General features: G+C 40.2%; 1 pseudogene; it reads left to right on the top strand.

Moving 5' to 3' along the window:
• Positions 1-7,093: 7,093 nt before the first annotated feature.
• LOC116558585 lies at positions 7,094-8,069 on the top strand (annotated as a pseudogene).
• Positions 8,070-10,841: the final 2,772 nt, after the last annotated feature.

Genomic DNA, 10,841 nt, shown 5'->3' with positions numbered 1-10,841 from the left:
CCTTGGCAATGGCGGGCTGCCTCAGCAATGGCGGGTTGCCTTGGCAACGGTGGACTGCCTCAGCATTGGCCAACCACCTCGGTCATGGCGGCCTGCCTCGGTAATGGCGGACGCCCCTCCCCCACAGAGCTGGACCGTCCCAGGTTCAGCTGCGCTTGCTGTGAAAGTGTCAATCCAGAGTTTCTGGTTGCTGTTCTTTTGTGGGAGTGGGACCAGCTGAGCCTGATAGCCTAGCTCCCTGCCTCAGAGTCTTTTTTAAGTTGGTGTTCCAGTCGCCTGTTGAAGAGGCACCGGGGTCTGTTTGTTTTCCCCTGCGGCCACTCACTGCACTGGCTTAAACAGCGGCACTGAGGTTTGTGGTGCTTTTTTTTTGCCCTGGAATCCGCTGTCCTGGCTCTCTGCTCAGTCCCCTTTTTGAACCGGTGAATGGGGGACTTCCCGTGGCTCCAATCGCCAGCCAAAAGGGCACCCAGACCAGTGTATTTTGTACGGAGAACCGCTGCTCCGGGGTGCCAACAAAGCAGCCACGCAGGGCAAAGCAGCATCCCTGGCCGGCACAGCCGTGCTGGCCGAAGCAGCCGCGCTGGCGACCGTGGAGCTCCTCCGCCCGGGAATTTCCTAGTCTGTGGGCAACAAAAACGCGGCATCCACTCACCCTCTGCGCTTTCACAGGGAGCTGCAATCCTGAGCTGTTCCTAAACGGCCATCTTGGATCGACCTAGAACATACTGTTACATTTGAAATGTAGAAAGGTGACAAAGAACTTTTTATTCAACTATAAAGTATATGAATATTTGCTTGAAATATTCTAGTATAATAACTGGGAGAGATATGCACTATTGTTCATTTGAAATTTATTTTTAACTGGTTTCTACTATATATGTAAACTTTAATCTATCGGAAGCATAGTCCCCCCCAGTCCAGGCTCTGCACAGATCATCCAGAGTTCTATTGAAAAATTAAGCCACCAGACTGTGACTAGGCTGCCTCTGCACTGAGCAGGGTGGCCCTAAAAAAGGCAGCAGCATGACACAAACTTATAAATAAAGCTCTACCTTCCTGGAACACAACACCTGGGGGAAAAAAAAGATGTTTGTGAGTTCTGCTGCAGCAGACATAAACGTACCTGCCCAGCAGCTCTGAATGGAACAATGGAGCTCCCAGCTCAGCACTTGAGCTTTTATAAAGGACAGATTGTTTCCACAAGCAGCTCCCTGACCCCCATATATTCAAAGAGTCAGCTCATAAAAAAGAACTCAGACTGACATCTGGCAGGTATCCTTCTGGGACAAAGATAGCAGAAGGAGAAACTATCAGCAACCCTTACTGTTCTGGAGCCACTGCAGGTGATCCCCAGGCAAGCAGGGTCTGGAATGAACCTCCAGCAGTCCTACAGCAGAGGGGCCTGAATGTTAGAAGGAAAACTAAGAAGCAGAAAGAAATAACTTCATCATTAACAAACTGGATGTTCACTCAGAGACTCCATCTGAAAGTCAACAATTACAAAGACGACAGGTGGATAAATCCACAGAGATGGGAAGAAACCAGTGCAAAAAAGATGAAAGCACCAGAAACCAGAATGTGTCTCCTCCTCCAAGGGATCACAACTCGTCACCAGCAAGGGAACAAGGCTGGATGGAGAATGAGTCTGATGAACTGACAGAAACAGGCTTCAGAAGGGGGGTAATCAGAAACCTCTCTGAGCTAAAAGACCATGTTCTAACCCAATGCCAAGAAACCAGGAACCTTGAAAAAAGTTTGACGAAATGCTAATGAGAATAAACAGCTTAGAGAGGAATATAAACGAATTGATGGAGCTGAAAAACACAACAGGAGAACTTCACAAAGCATACACAAGTTTCAATAGCCAAATTGACCAAGCAGAAGAAAGGATATGAGAGGTCTAAGACTAACTCAATAAAATAAAATGAGAATGCAATATTAGAGAAAAAACGGTGAAAAGAAATGAACAAAGGCTCCAAGAAATATGAGGCTATGTGAAAAGACCCAATCTATGTTTGATAGGTGTATCTAAATGTGATGGAGACAATGAATCCAAGCAGGAAAATACTCTTCAGGATATTATCCAGGAAAACTTCCCCAGCTTAGCAAGGCAGGCCAATATTCAACTCCAGGAAATACAGATAACACCACAAAGATATTCTTCAAGAAGAGCAGCCCAAAGGCACATAATTGTCAGATTCACCAGGGTTGAAATGAAGAAGAAAATCCTAAGGGCAGCCAGAGAGAAAGGTCGGGTTACTCACAAAAGGAAGCCCATCAAACTCACAGTAGAGCTCTCAGCAGAAACTCTAAAAGCCAGAAGAGAGCGGGGGCCAATATTCAACATCCTTAAAGAAAAGAACCTTCAACCCAGAATTTCATATCCAGTCAAACTAAGTTTGATAAGTGAAGGAGAAATAAAATCCTTTATGAGCAATTACTCAGAGATTTCATCACCACCAGGTCTGCTTTACAAGAGCTCCTGAAAGAAGCACTAAACAGAGAAAGGAACAATCAGTACCAGCAACTCCAAAAACATACCAAATGGTTAAGAGCATCGATACAATGGAGAAACTGCATCAACTAATGGGCAAAACAGCCAGCTGGCATCAAAATGGCAGGATCAAATTCACACATAACAATATTAATCCTAAATCTAAATGGGCTAAATGCCCCAATCAAAAGACACGGAATGGCAAATTGGATAAAAAACCAAACCCCATCAATGTGCTGTATCCAGGAAACCCATCTCACATGCAAGGATACACAAAGACTCAAAATAAAGGGATGGAAGAAGATTTACCAAACAAATAGAAAGCACAAAAAGCATGAGGGGCATTTCCAGTCTCTGATAAAATAGACTTTAAACCAACAAAGACCAAAAGTGACAAAGAAGGACATTACATAATGGTAAAAGGATCAATGCAACAAGAAGAACTAACAATCTTAAATATATATGCACCCAATACAGGAGCACCCAAATATATAAAGCAAGTTCTTGACTTACAAAGAGACTTAGACTCCCTCACAATAATAGTGGGAGGCTTTAACACACCACTGTCAATATTAGACACATCAACGAGACAGAAAATTAACAAGGATATCCAGAACTTGAGCTCAGACCTGGACCAAGCAAACTTAATAGACATTTACAGAACTCTTCACCCCAAAACCACAGAATACACATTCTTATCAGCACCACATCAAACCTACTCTAAAATTGACCAAAAAATTGGAAGTATATCACTCCTCAGCAAATGCAAAAGAACGAATATCAAAACAAACAGTCTCTCAGACCACAGTGCAATCAAGTTAGAACTCAGAATTCAGAAACTAACTCAGAACCACACAGCTTCATGGAAACCGAACAACTAGCTCCTAAAAGTTGACAGGATACACAATGAAACAAAGGCAGAAATAAAGATGTTCTTCAAAACCAATGAGACTGAAGACACAACATACCAGAATCTCTGGGACACATTTAAAGCAGTCTCTAGAAGAAAATATATAGCAATAAATGCCCACATAAGAAGCAAGGAAAGATCTAATATCAACACCCTATTGTCAACATTGAAAGAGCTAGAGGAGCAAGATCAAAAAAACTCAAAATCTAGCAGAAGACAAGAAATAACTAAGATCAGAGCAGAACTGAAGGAGACAGAGACGCAAAAAAAACCTTCGAAAAATTAATAAACCCAGGAGCTGGTTATTCGAAAAGATCAACAAAAAAGACAGACCACTAGCCCAATTAATAAAAAAGAAAAGCGAAAATAATCAAATAGATGCAATAAAAAATGATAAAGGGGATATCACCAGAGATTCCACAGAAATACAAACCATCATCAGAGATTATTACAAACAACTCTATGCACAAAAACTAGTAAACCTGGAAGAAATGGATAAATTCCTGGACACTTGCCTCCTCCCAAGCCTAAAGCAGGAAGAAGTTGAAACCCTGAATAGACCAATAAAAAGGGCTGAAGTTGAGGGAGCAATCAACAGCCTACCACCAAAAAAAAGCCTAGGTCCAGATGGGTTCAAAGCCAAATTCTACCATATATACAAAGAGGAGCTGGTAGCACCCCTTCAGAAACTATTCCAAACAATCCAAAAAGAGGGAATCCTTCCCAAATCATTTTATGAGACTGATACCCAAACCCGGCAGAGACTCAACAAGAAAAGAAAACTTCAGGCCTATATCATGATGAACATAGATGCAAAAATCTTCAATAAAAACTGGCAAACCGATAGCAACAGCACATCAAAAAGTTTATCAATCAGGATCAAGTAGGCTTCATCCTGGGGATGCAAGGCTGATTCAACATACGCAAGTCTATAAACGTAATTCACCACATAAACAGAACCAAAGAAAAAACCACATGATTATCTCAATAGATGCAGAGAAGCCCTTTATGCTAAAAACCCTAAATAAACTAGGTATTGATGGAACATACCTTAAAATAGTAAAAGCTATTTATGACAAACCAACAGCCAATATCATACTGAATGGGCAAAAACTGGAAGCATTTCCTTTGAAATCTGGCACTAGATAAGGAGGCCCTCTTTCACCACTCCTATTCAATATATTATTCGAAGTTCTAGCCAGAGCAATCAGGCAAGAAAAAGAAGTAAAGCGTATTCAAATAGGAAAGGAGGAACTCAAATTGTCTCTATTTGCAGATGACATTATTGCATATTTAAAAGACCCTATTGCCTCAGCTCAAAATCTCCTGAAACTGATAAGCAACTTCAGCAAAGTCTCAGGATACAAAATCAATGTGTAAAAATCACAAGCATTCAGGTACATCAGTAACAGATGTAAAGAGAGCCTAATCAAAAACGAACTGCCATTCACAATTGCTACAAAGAGAATAAAATACCTAGGAATACAACTAACACAGAATGTAAAGGACTTCTTCAAGGAGAACTACAAAACACTACTTGAGGAAATAAGAGAGGACACAAACAGATGGACAAACATTCCATGCTCATGGTTAGGAAGAATCAATATCTTGAAAATCGCCATATTGCCCAAAGTAATTTACAGATTCAATGCTATCCCCAACAAACTACCAATGACCTTCTTCACAGAACTGGAAAAAAACACCTTAAACTTCATATGGAACCAAAAGAGAGCCTGCATAGCCAAGTCAATTCTAAGCAAAAAGAACAAAGCTGGGGGTACCACACTACTGGACTTCAAGCTATACTACAAGGCTACAGTAATCAAAAGAGCATGGTACTGGTACCAAAACAGATATATAGACCAATGGAACAGAACAGAGGCCTCGGAGGCAACACCACACGTCTACAACCATCTGATCTTTGACAAACCTGACAAAAACAAGCAATGGGGAAAGGATTCCCTGTTTAATAAATGGTGTTGGGAAAACTGGCTAGCCATGTGCAGAAAGCAGAAACTGTACCCCTTCCTGACACCTTACACTAAAATTAACTTCAGATGGATTAAAGACTTAAACATAAGACTTAACACCATAAAAACCCTAGAAGAAAATCTAGGCAAAACCATTCAGGATATAGGCATAGGCAAGGATTTCATGACTGAAACACCAAAAGCATTGGCAACAAAAGCCAAAATAGACAAATGGGACCTAATCAAACTCCACAACTTCTGCACAGCAAAAGAAACAGTCATTAGAGTGAACTGGCAAACAACAGAATGGGAAAAAAATTTTGCAACATACACATCTGACAAAGGGCTAATATCCAGGATCTACAAAGAACTAAAAGAGGTTTACAAGAAAAAACAAATAAGCCCATTCAAAAGTGGGCAAAGGATATGAACATACACTTTACAAAGGAAGACATATATGAGGCTAACAAACATATGAAAAATGCTCATTATCACTGTTCATTAGAGAAATGCAAATCGAAACTGCATTCAGATACCATCTCACGCCAATTAGAATGGTGATCATTTAAAAATCTGGAGACAACAGATGCTAGATAGGATGTAGAGAAATAGAAACACTTTTACACTGTTGGTCAGAGTGTAAATCAGTTCAACCATTGTGGAAGACAGTGTGGCGATTCCTCAAGGACCTAGAAATAGAAATTCCATTTGACCCAGCAATCCCATTACTGGGTATATATCCAAAGGATTATAAATCGTTCTACTATAAGGACACGTGCACACGAATGTTCATTGCAGCACTGTTTACGATAGCAAATACCTGGAACCAACCCAAATGCCCATTGATGATAGACTGGACAGGGAAAATGTAGCACACATACTCCATGGAATACTATGCAGCTATCAAAAATGATGAGTTTGGGTCCTTTGTAGGGACATGAATGAACCTGGAAACCATCATTCTCAGCAAACTGTCGCAAGAATGGAAAATCAAACATCGCATGTTCTCACTCATAGGTGGGTGTTGAACAATAAGAACACATGGACACCGAGAGGGGAGCATCACACACTGGGGTTTGTTGGGGAGAAATAGGGGAGGGACAGCGGGGGTGGGGAGTTGGGGAGAGACCACATGGGGAGACTTGCCAGATACCTATGCAACAATCTTTCATGTTCTTCACATGTACCCCAAAACCTAAAATGCAACTTTAGGAAAACCTTAAAAAAAAAGAAAAATAACTTGAAAATGGTATCTAAGATATCTCTTAGTGAAGGAAGTAGACTCTTTCTTGACACTAAGATTGTCAGTATCAACTTTGCTAACTTAAAAAAATACAAGATATAAAGTTAGAAGAGAATGAGCATTTGTTTCTTGTGGAGGGTTACAATCTGCAATGTACTCATTCCACAGTCTGGGAAGTCTGTTTTCAGCCAAGAGCACGTGTGCAAACACTTTTGAAAGAAGGAGGGTTTGGGCTAGGAATTTTATGCTGAACAGGTTAGCTAAACATACATATTTCACAAGTTACAAGAGGGCTAATGAATATTCATGACAGTGGTTCTGCCACATGTGTATTGATCAAACACCCATGTAAACATATGACCCATGTTAATTTTAAAGTAGAAATGTGGAGACCGCCTTTTCTTCAGTGCGCATCTCAGCTTGCCTCAGAAGCGTCGCAGCTAAGGGGTACTTCAGTCAGGAAGCAGCTAGATATGGTGTCCTCCAGAAAAAAGTATTCCAGGAAATCTGGGAAGCCATCCATGGAAGATTAGTTACCAGAGCCTATGACTTTGAGACTGAAGATAAGAAAGATCTGAGTGGTTCAGAGGAAGATGCTATTGAAGGGAAGACTACAGTCATTGAGAAACGTAGGAAGAAAAGATCTTCTGCAGGAGTAGTTGAAGATATGTGGGGTGAAGTACAGAATATGCTGGAAGGAGTTGGAGTTAACATTAACAAGGCTCTTCTTGCCAAGAGAAAGAGACTAGAAATGTATACCAAGGCTTCTCTCAAAACTAGCAACCAGAAAATCAAACATGTTTGGAAAACACAAGATCAAAGGCAGAAACTTAACCAAGAATATTCTCAGCAGTTTCTGACTTTGTTTCAGCAGTGGGATTTAGATATGCAGAAAGCTGAGGAACAAGAAGAAAAAATACTTAATATGTTTCAACAGCAACAAAAGATTCTTCAACAATCTAGAATTGTTCAGAGCCAGAGACTGAAAACAATTAGACAGTTATATGAGCAGTTCATAAAGAGTATGGAAGAGTTGGAGAAGAATCATGATAATCTACTTACTGGTGCACAAAATGAATTTAAAAAAGAAATGGCTACGTTGCAGAAAAAATTATGATGGAAACTCAGCAGCAAGAGATAGCAAGTGTTAGGAAGTCTCTTCAATCCATGTTATTCTGATGACTCTTTGAAGAAAGAGCTTGAACCTAAGTAATATGATACAATTATATTAGCTAAGAAGCATATTGTAAGTCTTTAGTAGCTTAATTATAACATCTTTAATAATAAATCTCTTTCATTGTAAGACTTCTCTTTCGGTTAAGTCAAATCTAAACAGTTATGTGAGTTAGCAACTACTCCTAAAGAATATGTCTTGAGTTTTCAGCTCTTTAGTAATGATAGTGAATTTTTCTCTCTTAACACTGTCAATTAAATAAAGACAATTTAATTAAAAAAAAGTGGAAATGTAACATTTAAATGTATTACCTTACGATTAGGTCCTAAAGATCGAAAGGTCTTTTCAGAGCACAGAGACATCTGAGGGTGCAATCTCTGTAAACGAGCTGTGGAGGAAAAGTTAAAAATAAAATTTGGACTCAATTGAACATGGACACAAACAACAGTCACCAAGTCCCAGAACAGGTTGCGTGAGCCCCTTGAGTCATTCATTCAGCATTGTTTTGGAGAAACCTCTATTTCCATCTATTCCTATACTTTACTTGTTGAAAAACAATAGATAATCACAAAAAACAAGTAGAATTTTTGTGTTTCTTGAGCCCAGTCATGAAGGGCCCTTGTGACTGGGCCTCATGTCAAATAACTCATTACAAAAAGAGCTAGGGTCCAAGACTGCACCGAAGCTTCATGAGACCTCTCCTTGTCTGTGCACGGACAGGTGTCTGGTTCTGGTGCCCAGGCTTCCCGGTCTGGTAGTGAATCCTCCATAGTCTGGTGAGTGTAAATATATATATTTTTCCCCTTCTTCCCTTCCCAGTGCAATTGCTTATTACATCAATTTGCTTATATTATTTGCTTATTACATCATTTGCTTATTATATCTGCTTTGCCATATACATGGGATAAAGTTGTTTACCATTGTGTGTGTATTTTCTTCTCCCCTCTCACGTCTCCCACACAGAACACCATCCAAGACCAGGTTAGTGGTCTTATCAGGAAAAAGTTACAGACATCTCCAATTAAAGCTGTATTTATGGCTGGTGAAATGGGGGCTCAGGAAGTCAGTCAGCATCTGGTGGAGATATGAATTGTTTTAATGTTGCTTATTTCAAGGTTGCTGCTTGTTTAGTTGCTAGAGAAAAAGAAAAGTCTTGTGGCAATTACAACATCATTTATTCTCTAAATGTCAGGCCATATGACTTAACCCTTGCCTGGCATGACCTTAGGTCCTCTCCAAAATTATAAAATTTGTTTTCTTATTGCCACAAATAGTATGTTCTGTCAGTCTTATGATCTCCATTTAACATTATTACTGTTACTTGTTGTATCTAAACCATAAAATAGCAGGTGTATATTAAGAAATGTCTTACCTCTCATCCTGTTATGGCTGAAAATTAAGTTTTTAAGGTTTTTTTTGGTTTTCTTTGACCACAAATATGGGGGTCCATTCAGTCAGTGTGGAGTTAGAATCTTATTTTAATTGTACATCTTTCTTGATATTTTGGCCCAGAGGGTTCATGTTTGACAGGGAGATTTTTTTCTCTCTCTCTTTAGTAGAGTCTTTACTAACACTTGCCAGTAGAAATAATTAGTTATCACTAAAATAACCAGAAAGCCAGACAGTTTTCAAAACATTGGTAAATGTCTCAGGGGGAAAACAAAGTCCCCCTAGCGAAGCCCTGCTGTATTCCTGTGTGCAGACACACACACGGCCAGGCAGCTCTATGCATGGAAGTCTGGGACTGTAAACATGACTATAGAACCCTTTACATCCTGTCTCGTAAGTTACAATTTAGAGTGAGCGGTTTTTCTACGACTTAAAAATTGTCATTTCTTCTTATTGAGAGTCACTCTCACATTTTTCCCTTTGCATTTTTAAGCATTGATACATAATAATTATATATATATTTGTGGTCCATGAGTAATATTTTGATACATGCATCCAATGTACAGAGATCAAATCAGGGTATTTAGAATATCCATCACCTCAAACATGGACATTATTTTCTTTGTGTGGGAAAAAAATTTATTCGTTTTGGAAGAATTTAAAGCCTTCTCTTCTAGCCATTATAAAATATATTTTTAAATAGTGGTAATTATAGTTTGCCTACTATGTGGTCAAATACTAGAAATTATTCCTTCTATGAAAAAAAATTAAGGCTTTCTCCCATGGGCAATAGAACACCACATGATTGAGTGGCCATCTGAGAAATTATCTGGAGGACTTTGGAACAGTCCTGGCTGGGGCAGGCGGCTGTTGCAACAAACAGTGGGGAAGCCCCTCCCTCTGATACACCCTGAGCCAACAGTCATTACATGACAGAAAACCTCCAAACCTGAGGGCCTCATGAAACAGTGGCAGTCCCCACTCACATGCAAGCTGCGCTGTGCTTGGTGTCCTCCACGTTGAGCCTAACACAGTTTTACCCTGGGGCTGTGAGATGGGGCAATCAGTTTCCATTTGTTTTATAAGGATCAGTGGAGCTGTGTGCTTAGCACGAGCAGAGGAGACCTAAAAGCTAACACTAGGATTCCAGCACCATCACTGACCAGTCTTGCAAGTGGCAAGAGTTGTCTCTCCTCCCCTGGATTTGGTTTTGTCCTCTGTGAAATGGGGCAATGCTAGCTGATTATATATTGGTACTGTTGATGAACTGAGTGCTCAGCACAGTGCCTGGAACCCAGAGTGCAGATGGGGTAGGAGGATGAGTCATAAATCTGAGGGAAGCCCCAACACAATTTAGTCCTTCCATCTAGTAGCCAGGCCCCAGTCCAGAGCCCTGTGTCAGTGACAGAGCAAACTGAAACCAGCTCAAGCACAGCCTCTTTCTCAGACACAGGGCTCTGCTAAGGCACTTGGGGTTCTGGTTCAATTCCTGCAGCTTTAATGTAAAGAATATTGTAAGACATTTCCTGAGATCACCGAAAGTCAGAAGAAAAGACAGGCCTTCTCCAACTCTTGGTTATTTGCCAGAACGTATTTATCCAGAGAGGAGGGGAAATTTTTTTTTTGTAAATATTAAATGCTAGAGTTGAATATTATAT

The sequence above is a fragment of the Sapajus apella genome, unplaced genomic scaffold, assembly GCF_009761245.1.
Source record: "Sapajus apella isolate SASKATOON/1434 unplaced genomic scaffold, GSC_monkey_1.0 scaffold22, whole genome shotgun sequence".
NCBI classification, from domain to species: domain Eukaryota; kingdom Metazoa; phylum Chordata; class Mammalia; order Primates; family Cebidae; genus Sapajus; species Sapajus apella.
The sequence above is the reverse complement of the archived record's forward strand: the minus strand, read 5'-3'. Positions and strand labels throughout refer to the sequence as shown.